This window comes from Triturus cristatus, chromosome 1_2, assembly GCF_964204655.1.
Source record: "Triturus cristatus chromosome 1_2, aTriCri1.1, whole genome shotgun sequence".
Taxonomy (NCBI): Eukaryota; Metazoa; Chordata; class Amphibia; order Caudata; family Salamandridae; genus Triturus; species Triturus cristatus.
Genome location: NC_140580.1, coordinates 351,752,572 through 351,767,825, shown reverse-complemented (window position 1 = coordinate 351,767,825; position 15,254 = coordinate 351,752,572). Strand labels below are relative to the sequence as shown.

General features: G+C 43.7%; 2 protein-coding genes across 3 annotated transcripts in view; one reads left to right on the top strand and one right to left on the bottom strand.

Annotated features, from left to right (window-relative positions):
- The window catches only part of LOC146867312 (uncharacterized), a 143,473-nt gene that overhangs the window by 100,439 nt on the left and 27,780 nt on the right, over positions 1 to 15,254 (bottom strand). The window lies entirely within an intron of this gene.
- Positions 1,360 to 15,254, top strand: part of DNAJC16 (DnaJ heat shock protein family (Hsp40) member C16) — a 212,770-nt gene continuing 198,875 nt past the window's right edge. The window contains exon 1 of one of the 2 annotated variants that reach the window (XM_085604155.1): positions 1,360 to 1,445. The gene's annotated coding sequence lies outside the window, so the exon portion shown is untranslated. Of the gene's footprint in view, positions 1,531 to 15,254 lie in introns of both variants that reach the window. The other variant, XM_085604150.1, reaches the window with a different exon arrangement.

Genomic DNA, 15,254 nt, shown 5'->3' with positions numbered 1-15,254 from the left:
AACTCTCCAAGAGTGGCAACCGTGGGCAGTCAAGGTTCAATCGAGGTTATAGAGGGATGGTGACGTCCTTACAGCACGATACATTAATGACACCCATTAAAATCCAATGAGTGATTACAGCTTTGTCTTTCAAAAATACTGATGGATAGAGACGAGAATGGCGGCATGAACTGAAACCTCATAAACGGGCACAGAGACACACACAAGATACCATTGCTCAATACCAAGATATTGACCCTCTGCTACCCTCACCTGAGTTAACTATTATGAAGTATGCTTAAGTACTCTTCAGGGCCAGAACTTACAGACATAGTTTGTAAAAATGCTTTCAACAGAGCAAGCTTTTTGATTTTAGATAGGTTGAGAAGCTACAACAGATCGTCTTATTGATGCCAGTATATTCTTTGAAGCTGAGAGAAACATAATTGGTCGCCACAACTGAAAACTTGGTTAAGGTCAATTATGTCCCAGAAAAGACTGAATCATATATAAAGAGATGATAGAATCATTTGACATGCAGTGAACGACACAAGAAAACATGTTTTTTTTAAACAAAAGTTCTGGATTTTATTATAACTGCCTGCAGCAAAAAGAGTGGTTTCTTATTAGTCGTCCAGTTCCATTTCAAGGTTTACTAATGTTTCATTTTTTCTCTCCCACCCAGGGTCGGATTGGTAACGAGGGGCCGGTGCCAAGTTCCAGCTGTGGGCTACTTTTTTTTTTTTAGCAGTCTGGGGGCCGATTTGTGAGGTTTCTGCGTTGTTCAGATACCTCCAGTAGCCCAGATGGTGCGTGAGTGGTCTTTCTGGAGGCAGATGGGCGTCCATTACGTCCCTTTTATCAACGGGCAGAGGTGTCACTCCCTTTCTCTCCTGGGCTGGCCCATTAATGTATGCATATTGAGTGGGGGCAGGGGGCCTGAGCAGAAGTGGCCTCACTTGTTTTCAGGTGGGTTTCACCGGTGCAAACTAAAAAAATTTACCACCCTGCCTGCACTTTCTATAGGGTCAAATATATGTCCCCAAGGGCGTCCTTGTCCCCTCCCCCCGAAATGTAGTGTCTATCCTCTGCCCCACCACTACACCTCTTACTTTTCATCACAGTAACCCTGGTCTTACGAAATCCATTATACCATCCCACACTATCTCCCATCCACCCCTGTGGTCACTCACACAATTCCATTAACAGTTTTCCAAGCCCAATACCCCTTCTCATCCATCTCCGCTAACCCTCGGCCTCCTCGGGTCTCCTTGGTGACCCAGGGATATAATTAGAGCCAGGGGAGAGTCACGTGACCGCAGGATGAACCCAGAGGTTGGGGCGGGTTAAAATATGTGTCCAGGAGCAACAGCGCCGATCTGTCAGTGCAACCAAGGCGGGGACGGAGCAGGGCATGAAGGAGGCGATTGGAGAGCAGGGATGTGCGGCGTCGTAGCCAAGCAACAGTAAGGCCTAGAGGCGGTACTTCCTGCCAGGTGTTGCTTCCGCTTCCTGTGTGTGCAGTGGAACCGGAGCCGGGAGGAGGATGCGGTGAGGAGGAGGGGAGGAGATTTAGGGGGTGCGAGGCTTAACCGGTTGCGGTGGGTGTGTGAGTGGGAGGGGCAGAATCTGGCCAGCAGATCTGCTGCTCTCTGTGTTCAAGTCTGTGATTTGACAGGCAAGAGAGGGGTCAGGAAAGAGGTCGCTTGGATGAATTGTGCGTCTCACTTGCTGTCAAATAGGTTTTATTTCCACTTACGCGTTGTCACGTCGTGTTGTGCATGCGGCAGGGATAGTTCCTTCAACCGTAGTCACCTACAGCATTGTCTTTGGGTTTATTTGTAAATTTCCACGCATTCTGCAGGGTTATTATTTGATTTTGTAACCTAAATCATGGTTGCCAATAAGTCCTCTGTTAAACATTAAGCAAATTCAGGCCTTTTGACTTACCCGTCTTTTCGTTCTGGGTAATGCTGTTTAGATTTTAACCATTCTAAACGCTGGATTTAAGCACTGGATTTAAAACTCCAGCACATAAACTCCTGTCTGCTGTAAGGACAGTCCTTTAGCCCACGAAGGTTTCAAAATGACATGGAATAACAATCGGGTGTATGCCCCCGCACGCTGTTACTTGTAATAATGTGTTCTGCACTCAGGTTTGCGGCTTGTTTTTTGCGGTTTTATTTAGCTCGCACTTGTCCCAAGGTCGTTGAGCGCTTTACACGAGCACCAGATTATATGACACAAGTCCAGATTGACACAAGTCCAGATTAATTTTTTGAGCCCGGGGAGATAGTGATTTGCCCAGAATCACAGGACGTTGACCGTACGTCCGGCCTGGAATCTGGTTTCCCAGTGCCAAAGTCGGCAGTGCTGGCCTTTAAGCCACATATGTCCCGAATTTCAAATGTACTTTGTTACTATACCCACGAAAGCTAGTTCTTCTTGCCAAGTGACTCCATGTCTTGAATGGCGCCATGCTATGAATGGCAACATCGGTCAGTCCCGGCTTTTAAATCAGCAGCATTTCTCAAGCTGACATTTTCGAAATCAGGCATTGAGCTCCAAAGCTAAACTGCAGGTGTTATAATGGAAAGTGCTGAGGGTGCAAAGGTTAAGGATGTCTGTTAGTCTGTGTTTAAGACCACAATGTCGTATCTTTTTTCCTTTATCATGGGGCTGTGATGGTTTAGTCTATATTCACTCATTATTTGCCGGTTTTTTATATTTATAACTGGCTGACGGTATTATATTCTGAGAGGCAGTATTCTACCTGCTAGCCCAGTGTCCTTCAAAATAAAATTTAGTTTATTTGAAAGCCAGAACTGGCTCGGTGTATCTCATGGGTTATGTGACCAATTAATAGTTGTTTTCCATCCATTTTGTCTTCTCATTCTTTATTGCATTTTGAGGAAGACAACAATAGAAAGGAGCAGTCGACAATTTGATACACAGATAAGTGTGCGTACATTGCCTGTATGACTTCAAAACAATGTCTCGACCGAAATGTCTTCGGCTGTTGCCATTTTTGATCTTGTCTATACAGTGTAGAATAACTCAAAACCCATTAAAGAAAAGAAATAGATATTATTTATCATACAGCCTAGAGCTACATGAAAAGTAATGAACTGTCGATGGAAGCAATATAAAGAGCAATAATAGATAAGAAGAAAGTAAAGCAAGGAACTTTAAAAGCTAAAAAACCCAAATAATAACAATCACGTTTGTCCACACATTTACAACACTGTAGTCGTACTAGTATTGTCAATATCTATTGTTTAGTTAATAAAAGCCACAATCATTTGTATCCATAGAGTAATAAAACATTTATCCATGTGCTAAAATCAGAAACCATATTTAGATATTACATTAAAATTAGTTTTTGTAGGCCTCTTGGGCTACAGTGCATAAACAGGCAAAGGGGCAAGGACGGAGTGCATAATATAGTGTGTGAAAATGTATTGAGGAAAAAGATTGGTAAAGCCGCAAGAAACGGCGAGACTCCTAAAGTGCGTAAATAAGAAAGTGCTTCATACAGTGGGAAAAAAAAAAGTATTCCCTCAGGAACTTACACCCTATACTGACACGGAAAACAATGGGACTGCAAGGTTTAAAGAGCCTCTCCCGAATCCCCACCCCAATCAGTAACAAGCATTGGCATAGTCAATAGGTCTCGCCTTTGGGACCTTATAAGTGTTTAGTTATGCAGCACAATATCCTTGGTGCAACAACATCAACTGTTGCATGGCGAAACACTTATAAGGACCCAAAGGCAAGACCTATTGGCTATGCCAATGCTTGTTGTCATTTTAGTGTCATTTTGTGAATTAAATAATTCTTTTTTGTTAGAATTTGAGGTGGGATTTTTATTGTGTTGTGTTTTTGACCTTTAAGCTGGTTTGCAGCTTATAAATGCTTTACATATAAGTTGATCCTATCTGCTCTGTGACATAGCTACTAGGGGTTGAACACATTTACGTTACTGAAACCTTTAACTGGATTTCACAAGATAGTGCCTTTAATACTTCTGGTGGACCTGTAACCCCACCAGCTAGTAAGCCAATTTCTGACAGCGGGTTAAAAATAAAAAAATAAAACCCAGGTGGAAAGGGGCGGAAGAAGTTACGGTATAGCTCAAGGTAGAGCAGAGCTACACAGACAGCAAGGGCAGTGACGGCCGGCACTGATCGGAGGTAGGGGGCAGAGGCGGGAGGAAGCGGGAGATAAGGGGCGGAAGGGTAGGACACGGGGGAAGCGGGAATAGGGAAAAAAAATTACCTTCTCGCCGCTTCTTCACCTCCATAGTCCTCCCTCGCTCGACTTTACTGGAAGCACACCCAGGTGACCAGTCAGCCAATCACAACGCTGCATTATGATTGGTCTGAGTGCCGTATTTCGCTGCTCAGGCACTGACTGGGGGCCTGGGCATGTTCCCCATGTAGGCTGCAATGCAGCCTGCATGGAGAGCAAGCGAAGTGCGCAAGACTGTTTTGGGCCAGCCAAGCAGTGACTGTGCACTTTAGGAGGATGCTACCACTCCTTCCTTTGTGTCACTGCAAAAATGCAGTGGGGTGATGCTCCTCTGCCCTAGCGCAGGAGCTGCCACTAAGCGAGGGGAGGATTTGAGGAGGAAAGATGAAGACAATAGAGAAAGCAAGAAAACACATGCACCTGCGGAGTATCGCCACCCCCCTCATGCAGGCACAGAAAGTTTTTCAAAATAAGATGGTAATAAAATGATATAATTACCATTTTATTTTGAGACCAAGGACTGGAAAGTATCAAGGATGTGATACAGGCTGCTAATGGGTAATTAAACACTTCGTTTTTAGGTCTCGGCTGCGAAAGGCTGCGCTTGCGCAGTCTCGCTCCGAGATTTAATGAGTTTGAGTGACTTTGAGAAGAGGGGCTTGCACCCGCCCCTCTTCTCTCCTGTTCTCCATTGGCTGGCCTCTTAAATGCTGGCCAGCCACTGGAGAAGAGGTCCAGTCACTCCGTTGAAGCCCCGTCCTTTTCGGATCGGGGGGCGTGTTTTTTGCGAGAAGTCTCAGGGAGGAGACAACAGCAAAACACGCCCCCAAATCCGAAAATGAGTCTCCCTTTCTCCGAGGCATTTTTGCTGTGCCTCGGAGAAAGGCGGTGGTGTCTTCCGGTGCCCTCGGCTTGTAGGCATCAGCTGGGTCAGTTTGTGGTTATACTCTGTCATTTCTGATGACGATGACTCTCTCTGCTCAGGTGAATGCTTCGCGTATTATCGTTTACTGTGTCCGTGCATTGATGACGTACTCGGAGATCGTCGGTATTATAGTAGGGAAATCATATTGCTAATGCATGAACACGTTTATTGTAAAAGTTTAAATGTTAAAAGCCCGTAAATGGATTTTGGGAGCGCTCGCTTGTGCTGAGCCGCATCACGTGCCTGGCGCCGACCTCAGTCCTGCTAAAGGGCGCTGCGGACATCAGAAAGTATTGTATCGCATTTTTTTCAAGTCACTGTAAATGTATTTAGTTTCTGAACTAATTGGGAAACGTGCAAAAAGTAAAGTAAAAGTAAAGGTAAAAGTGAAACAACACGAGGTGCGGAACTGCTGCACGGGTAAATAGAGCAGCCATCTTGAAACGGTAGTATATCTCCATGTATTAGAAGTCCAAATCACCAGTAGTAGGACACGCCATTCGTGCACGGGCGTACAGGAAACACACGAGGCAGATTATATGGAATTTCCTACCTCCGCATCTCATCTCAGAATTGCTAGTCACTTTTTCCTAGGACAGAAGTGAAACTTCACTGCACTTACCGTGTGAAACAGGTAAAGCGTTGAACGCACAATTTGTTGATTGCAGCAGCAAACGGTCTTAAATCGTCATATAGGGTAGCGATTCTCACCCTACTGACTGTATCTGCTTATCTGCATTCTTGCTTGCCATGCGCACTGCCTAGCCGTAGCCGATGGAAGGGGGGAGGGGGGCTATTACGTAGCTTAAAAGTTCTTGGAGTTTTCTGGGTTGGCTCTCACTCTGTTTGCAGTGGATACAAGGCAGCCTGCATGATCAGCATGTCTTTAGAGTGTGTGCAATTATGAGACTGATTCAGAAAAGTAAAATTACCCGTTTTGTGTACTATTTGTTTTTGCTATTCACAAGCTCATCCCTATTTTTAGGTCGAGCCTGAGGATTTGTTGTAGGTACTGCAAGGAAGAGAAGACCTGCCCACATTTGTCATTGGCTTGTGTTTTTGTCCTTCGAAACTGCTGTCATCTGATTCCGTAATAGGATTGTTAGTCTCTCCTTAGTATGGCCATGTGGCCATGTCGTCATTTGTATCCCCCCCCATAGCTGGCCCCTTTACTTGGTTGTTACACGGTATGTCTCCTTTTTTAGGTCGAGCCTAGCGGCAGCGCACATGCTGTAGTCGAGTATGCTGTGGAAGCTTTGCCTTCTCTCTGCCCATATTTTTAATTGGCTGGTGTCATTGTGCTTGGTAAATGCTAGCTTCCGATTGATAATGAAGCTACAAGCTCCAAAACAGGGCCGGCTTTAGGGCGGTGCGACCGGTGCCACCGCACCGGGTGCTGGCTTCCTGGGGGCGCCGTGTTTGAAAGTTTATTATGCTTTTGAGCACCTGCTGCAGCGTTTCTTTCCCCCGGCAATTACCAGGCCCCACATAAATGTGGTAAACCTGAAGATTGCTGATGTTGATACATTTGAGGGATTCTGCATGTGTTCTTTCTGCGTGCTCGTTGCTGCTCCTGTTGTAAATATTTTGTCTGCAAACTACAACCTGACGCGACGCACAGCGCTCGCAGCTATAAATGTAAAGTCTTGCATTTGGTTGTTTCACAAATTTGCTTCCAGAGCCTACTCTTTTAGAATCGTCAACTCTCACTTATCTGCAGGTACTTTTTTGTTTAAGAAAACCCATTCCAAGACAGCAGACAATGTATCATCATGATTGTGCACACATGGACTGATGTATGTCATTACCATGCATGCCTTTAGTACACATTGCCTCTACAACAAAAATGATAAGTTTATAGTAGGCAACTCAAAAAACCAATATATATATCAGTTGCTCGCTTTTGCTTCGTTGCTTCTTTTCGCCAACAAACGAGTGGACCCAAATATGTGCAATTTGGATTTATTTAGCGCTCAAAACAGCCACGCCATTACGCGTTTCGGCAGCTGCCTGCCTTGATCACATGACATATAGACACACACACACAACAAAACCTTTTCTCTTGCGCAGAAAAAAGCCATTGAGACCTATTCCATGGAGTTCACGTGCTTTATTAAAACAGATACAGTTCATAAGTTGCCTGCAAATATTCTCTGTCCCAACGCGTTTCAACTCGGTTCTTGAGCCTCGTTCACGGGGAAATAATCACTTGCTTTTTTGAAATGACCATGATTTAACAGCAGGAAGCTCTGTGTCTGCTACATTGATGCCGCCTTATTTGAGTATAGGCCCCTTTCACGGAGCAACTTTGGGAGGTGATTTTTTTGTCAAAAGAGGCCCTACTCACTCTTATTATGCTTTGGAAAAAGAGGGGATTTCCCAATAATATTACCAAAGAACACGAGGCAAGGATGTGAGCTGGAATACCCTTCAAACTCACGGATTCCAAATGAAGTCAGATACGATATGGACTATCATGTGGTGCATGCCTGCAAATCTGGTGAATTGTGGTTTTATTCAATGACTTTGCGCACTGAATTGGCTTTTAAAAATGACACTGCAGTGTGTGCAATAAGTCAAAATGCTGCATGAAAACACCAAGTGCCGATTTGTATTCACTGTGCATGCTAAAAGTAAATGACCTGCAGGCTCCGTGAATTGTGTAATCAAGGGGTCTATAAAAAACACATGGTCATTTCAAACAAGCATTTACAATGCTACGGTCTCGGCATTGTTAAAGTTAGAGCTATTGGCATTGCTCATGACAATGCCGTTTCTTTAAATGTTTTGAAAACAAAAACATAAATAAAAATAATGTCATGAGCAATGCCAATAGCTCTAACTTTACCAATGCCGAGACCATTGCATTGTAAATGCTTGTTTAAAAAAATGATGTGTATATTGTAACGAGTGCTCATGTTAAGCCCTCCAATACCTTTGGGTCGACTGTGCGCGGCGCACGCGCTAAATAAGAAAAAACTGCTTCGATATTGCCCAGATTGTAAGCAGTGGAAGAATACAAGTCACTCAATGAAAAGGATGGTAAAGAAGCTGTGCTCCAGGGGAGGGACAAACAAAAGAAGAGAAGAAAAGTTTATTGAATAAGAAGCAAGCACATAGGTTTGACAAGAAAGCTCACTATATGTATATTTGTTAATGCATTGGAGAAAATAGATCTGTCTGTAGCTTTCTGTAGGCGAGATCCAAAAAAGGAACAAAAGGGACTGCTGCAGAATAAACACTTAACTGTACAAAGAACAAATGAATCTACAAAATGGATTTTGTTAAATGGGTTCCAACAAGAGAGCAAGACATTGTACACAAACACCAGCCCTGCTCATCTGCTGAAAGATGCAACCCCATCAACTCTATTTATTCCCATATGTGAATATTGGTATCTGCGGCATATCCACCCTCTGGTATTTCCATCAGTGTACATGTGGCTACCCTCTTGAGTCTGTCTTCAAAGATTGTGTGGTTTAAAGAGTGTACTCTTGAATCCCTGTCTGAGAACTATTTTCAACCTTTTTCTTTCCTCCAGAAGTGGACACAATATGCCTGATGGTTGTCCAGACCTTCCACTGTATTCGAGATGTAGCCTTCAGGACTCGAAACGATGAACCACATGTAGCATCCGAGAATACATAGTATCTCAGATATGACCTTCAGAACTAGGCATAATATGCTATATGTGATGTCTAAACATTACACAACACTCCAGGTGTGACTTTCAGAACTGGGCACAATAATCTGCAGTGTATTCCAGAACTGGGCACAACGCTCACCTGAAACCCTCTTATTTGGTCACGATACTCAAACGTGCCCAAAAGAGCTGGATATATTTTGGTAGCTTCTGCTTTTGAATTTGGACAGATAAAATCTATCACTTTTGATGAACCAAGGCAGAAAATTGGGGCACTATTAAATCAAAACATGTCTCTTTACTCGTGTTCCTCCCGAAGGGCCCTTTGTACTTATTAATAGACCATCAAAACCTTTGGTACTTATCTTTCTATTACATGGACAGAATGATTGAGTAATACATACAGTAACATAATGCACAGACATTAGATATGATATGGGTCATTTCATCCTCACTATGCGTTACTTTTATTTCGTGAAATATATGCAAATTTATGAGTTTTCCTTCAAATTTTTACTGTCTTTAGGACCTAAATAGAGGGAGTGTGAGAAAGTAGGCAAGGCAGGAAGCTAGAGAAGAAGAAGACAGAGCGAGAGTCAAAGAATACATGAGCGAGTGAGTGGCGGACGGACAGAGAGAAGGCAGCAGAGGGATGTGCAGACAAATATGGAGGAGAACGAACGATAGAAAGGAGAGGGACATTCAGATATTGGGAGAGAGGCAAAGATACTTAGGCAGTTAAGGTCATTAATATGAATCCATCAAAAATATGTAATTGTCACATAAGATAGACAGACAGGGAGGTAAGCAGAAAAAATACTGAATAATTAATATCGCAGATTTGTCAGTTTAAAGTAATACATAAAGTGTATATTGAATTGCATTATTTAATGGAGCGCAACAATGAATGTCGGACGGTTAACACAATTTAGCAATGGCAGTCACTGCAAACAGAGAAGATAAAACATTTGACAATAGGTTAAAAAAAGACGTGAAGACGAAACATAACATTTTGTAAAGAGAAGAAACCAAAACACCGCATTTATTATTGTGATATTTTATTTTTATGAAAATGTAGGTTTAGTTTCCATCCACTCCCCTGTTTTGTCAGAAAATATATTGTAGGCTCAAGGTGATGGGCAAAAAAAGTGACGCAAGATTGTGCTGTTGTTCAATGTTACAAGCAGGTTTGCCCATTAATTTGCACAGAAGTCTATTACACCTGCAGTCCTTCACATGGATGTCCAAACGGAACTCATAACGCATATTTACAGCATCTTTTATCTATCAAGAGTACATTTCCGTGTGTATGAGAATGTAAAAGAAGGTAGTAAAAAGTACGTTTACAAGTGCAACAGTAGTTGGCTCAGAAAACGTAATGTCATCTCTTCTATTGAAATGGAGTGGAGGGGAAGCCATACTATGGTTATGTGCTTCGCAATAGAAGCTCGGCCTCCAAGCACTTTAAAATACTTTAAGGTGAAGGCTTGGTAGTTTAGGAGAAACATTTGAGGGAGGAGTTTGGAAGCAGAAGTGGGGAATGTAGGCCCAAAAAGAGCTAATCACACAAAGCATATAATGGGGCATGCGCAGCGTGTGTGTGTCGATAGAAAGATGGACACACGTGAGAAAGATTAAGTACGAATTCAGACATTTACATGACTAATAAAGATGCACATCCAAGCGAAATTGTCTGATGTGAGCATCTAATGGGAGCACTGTGCCCACCTCAGTACAACGCTTCGAATGGCATTTCCGAAATTTCTACATTAGCGCTGTAAGACCGAGCGTTACTATCATTACCAGGACACAAGTCCAAACAAGCATTGGCCGCGATTTTGCAAGACGCGCGGCCGCGAGACGCCCTCTGTGGAGGGGGAGGGGCGAGCAACCAAGACAGAGAGGCAGAGAGAGGCGCGAGCGCGGGAGAGCGAGAGGAAAGCCATATGGCACCTCTGCTCGTAAGCACGCGCCCGCGCACATGCACTGTAGCTCTAGGCTGGCCATGGTAGCATTTTTTTGAGCCCTCACAAAAAGTCTCGCCAGACCAGCACATGCGCTGGGTCAGGTGAGACCTAAAAAGGTAATAGGTTGAAAAGATAGATTGTAATCACGAGGTAAGTCACAGTAGAGGTTTATTGGTAAGTTACAGGATGGTAGTTACAACAGTAGATAAGATGGTAATGATCAATTCATGGCTAGTTCAAGACCCCACCAGGAGCTGCATCTTTGCTGCTCAGCCCACTCTCTCTTACTGTCATTCCTCCAGTCCACCAGGCACACCAACATTCCACACAGTCATCAGGCATTCCAACATTCCATACACACACTCATGCATACTGGTTGAGCAGCAGGAAATGTAAGTACAACACAATAACCTAGAAAAGGGGTTTGAGAGGGAGAGATGTTTTCAAAACAGACAAGAACCATAAACCGCCCGAGCCAGTATGATTTACGGAGACTGGAAAAAAGTGGAGGGCACAATAACATTATAGATTAACAAAAGTATTGTTTTAGAAAACTGGCTACTCGAATAATCATCATGATGTTATTTCTCCATCTCCCACCTAATTTCAAGAACCCCTTGACTGGACTGTTGTTACGAATCAGGTTATCCCCTTGTGATAGTCCGTTATCAGTTTTTGGAAAGATGGAATATGACAAGGCTCTGAGGTCAAAGATGGGGGTCTAAGTTCCTTGACAAATTTCCCGCACCTCTATTAGGCTTGTGGGTATAACATAACAATGAGGCCTCCAGACAAGTACGAACAGCCTGAGTCAGTTACATTGGCTTCAGCAGAGTCCTCCTGGAGGCAACCAGCTTGGGACAACAGCACAGGAGATGCAGCCATGATTCACACCTGTAGTTGCATAACCTACACGCCCCTCTTGCGCCCTGCTGAATAAAACATTGGTTACTAGTAAGCCTAGTTGGCGCATAGACAGGATTTCTCTACGCCTCTCTCTGTTTATGGCTTCCAGTAAATATGGTTGTGGTTTCCCTACCAGGTATGAGTTATTTAGGGGGAAGGGTATTGGAGGTCTTTAAAGAGGATTTGTCCTGATGGTTCGAGATTAGTTAAAGTTGCCTGTTAATTACCTCTTTCCAGGCCATATGGGAGACGTCATCTGAGTTTAATGTTGATTCCTCAATGTGGAAGGATGTGATGGCTTTTTGTATTTGCTGGGGCCAGGGATAGCCTGGGGTCTCAAATAGACTTTTCAGGCAAGCTTTAAGCGAGCTGCCGGGTGTTTTCAGGACCCGAATATAGCATTTCAGTGCGTCTGACTCACAGACTAGAGATTGTTTTGGCAACCCGAATTCCAGTTGGAGTCTTGCCTGCAAATGTAATGGGGCAGTTGGTATATTTTCTTGAAATCTTTACACAGGGCTTGTTCCAGGCTGAGGGCACAGGCCCCAGGGAAAACCTGATGGCCATATTGCAGCACAGGGAGGAGAGTCTCCTTCATAATCCTAAGTATGGGAGCTGCAGAGGCACTATTTAATTTAATGTTCAGTCGGTTGACACTGTATACGACAGCAGCACATTTCTTTTTCAGGGAGACTATTTGCGCAGGTTCGGAAGTATCTGTGAACCATACACCCAAATAATGGTACTTCCTGGCCGATTTAATGATTGTGGCTGCTGATGTGTCACATGAGATGTTTCTTATTTCTATAGCCAGCAAAGGTCAGGACCTTGGTCTTGTCCCGGTTTATCATAAGGTGGTTTTTCCCATTGTAAATGTGGAGGTTGCTCAAGGCTCGCTGTAAACCCACTCTGGTATGGTCCATTACCACTATATCATCTGTGTATTGCCGGATGTGCAATTTGTACTGGCCTAGCCTTGGGGGAACCAGGGAGCTAACCTCCAATGCTTTGCCCAGATTTGTTGTGTATAGGTTAAAAAGGAGGGGCACAATAACGCATCCCTGCTTCAGTCTGCGGCAGGTGGTGATTTTGGAGGTGGCAGTATGAGGACCTGTTCTCACTGCACCCATGTGCCGGTGTAGCGGGCAATAATTGCCCCTAGTAGTTTCGAGGTGACACCCCAGTCATTTGGTTTTCTCCATAGCGTGGGACGTACTATCTTGTCAAACGCAGCACTATAATGGATGAAGCAGCAAAAGTGGTAACTGGTCTTTCTGTACTGCTACAGTGTTGATGCTGCGGCTCGGAACCCAGTCTGGCTAAAAGGCAAGACATCATTGTCCACAATCCAGGGCTCAAGCTGCTTAAGTAATGTTCTGGCAAAAGTTTTGGTCTCTAGGCCTAAAAGTACTATAAGGTAATTTGATGGGTTTGTCGGGTCTCCTTTTATAAATAATGGGCATAAAATAGACTCTTTCCATGCATCTGAGACTTGAGCAGTCAAAAAGTCGTGGTTGAAGAGGGCAGTTAGCAACTTTGACCATTCTTCCGAGGCACATTTAAATGCACTTGCCAGCAGACCGTTAAGCCCAGGAGCACCATCGTTTTTCATTGCCTTAATAAGTTTTCAGATCTGGTCCGGGGAGGTCAATCCCTGGATGTTATCTGTGTTCGGGTCAGCAGTCTCCCACTTGTCAACATTATCCGGTGAGGACTGATCTTTATATAGCACTTCTACATATCTCTTCCATGATTCTTCTGAGACTCCATTTTCTTTGTATTATTGGAGGATTTTAATTTAATATAGTTTCAGAAGCAGGCTTGGTTTGACTCCTGAAGCATTTGATAGATCTTCAGCCATTCCTTTTGTTCCAAGGTCTTCTTTTTTTCCCACGTTAGTTTTTAATGTTGCTTATGCGCACTGATGATGGCCACTGCATTTTTTGCGGTAGGGTTGAGCTTGTGGGCACGCAGATACCTCCTTAGCGCTCTTTGTGTTGGGGTGGGAATCACCTTTTTGTATTGAGTTTAAGGACTCTCTTCTCCCCCAGTCCTTGGGTACACCTGCCAGTCCCAAACAACTAGCAGGAAATCTCTTAACCCACTTATAAGTCAGTCCCTGACATGAGATATATCTAATTGGGGGGTAGGTTTTAGCCTCAGAGGACAACTTTCCTAGCCAAGTGTTTACAATTGGGATGTATGAATGCTTTCATTAAATTCTCCTTACACGTTTTCCTGATTCTATTCTCCATTGTAATGCATTTGTCTGCAGTGGGAGCTACTAGGTTTAGGTTAAGAGACAAAGGGCCATGGTCACTTTTTTGCCTAATGGGAATCTCAGAGTTAAAAAGGCGATTCACTAAAGACTCTGTCAGAATGATGCAATCAATAGTTGAGATTCCTCTAAACGTTGGAGGAAACTGACATTGGGGGGCTTGGGCCTCATGTAGGTGTTGAGTTGAGATCAAGTTATGAGTTGTCAGGTGGTCTTTATTTTTTCCCTGTTTTTTTTGGAGTTTGGACCGCAGTTAATTGGGCTTCCTAGACCTCTGATGTTAAAATCCCCCACCAGCAAACTTTCGTATGTAGCATACATCATGATAAGCTCCTCCAGGCTGTCACGGAGGTCCTCCAATGCAGAAGATTTCAGTGTTTTTGGCACATTATAATAGCAATTTATCAACAGCATAGATTATTTTTTTTTTTGTTAGGTGTTGTTAAACCTGTGATTATTACTGCTCGTAGGGCTGGTAAATTGATTTTAAGTAGGGCGACCCCAATTTCACATGTTTGATAAAAAATGGACATGCCCCGCAATGAGTGCCTAAAGAGATTGAAGCACATTGCTGACTTGAAGACTTAGTAGATTCCGTGTATGACAGAAGGATGTCACTTTTGTCCAGATAGGCCCGCACTGTATTGCTTGCCCTAGTTGACTTGAGGCCCGCCACATTACAGGATGTTTTTGTAAGATTTTGCACTGTCTTTGTGTTCCGAGGCTGATGCCGGTCTGAAGAGAAATGGTTCAGGTATGCTGCTCTTGGCTACCTCTGCGGTGGTAGATCGACTGACCCCAGTCATCTTGTTTGTTACATCTTCTAGTACAGCTTACCCTTCTTTGATATTTAGCGTATGATATTTTTAAGGAATTAGCAGATTTTGTCACACTTGGGAGCCAGTCGTGTGTTGCGCCCCACGTGTCTTTCAAAATGCTCCTGTTTGTTCTTGGTTGCTCAGCTTGTAGCAGCACATAAGGTTATTTAGATAGGTATAACTTTAACAACTCAATTCCACACTCCTCAAAGATCCTCGATTCTCCCAGTACAATGTCTCTATGGAGCTCCCTCTTCCATGTTGTTATGGTGGCTTCCGAGATCCCACTTTCAGTGATTTGGGCAAATGTTACCCATTTTATGTTGTCAGAGGTCAGTGCTTTCAATGACAGGATGTGGTAAAATAGATGTAAAAGGTTACCTCTATTGAAATGAAACAAAATACCGGTATTTGTAAAGCACAAACAATTACCCCTAAGGGTGTCAAGGCGCTGGGGGCCGTCAGGAAGATTAAGGGAGCTATTGCC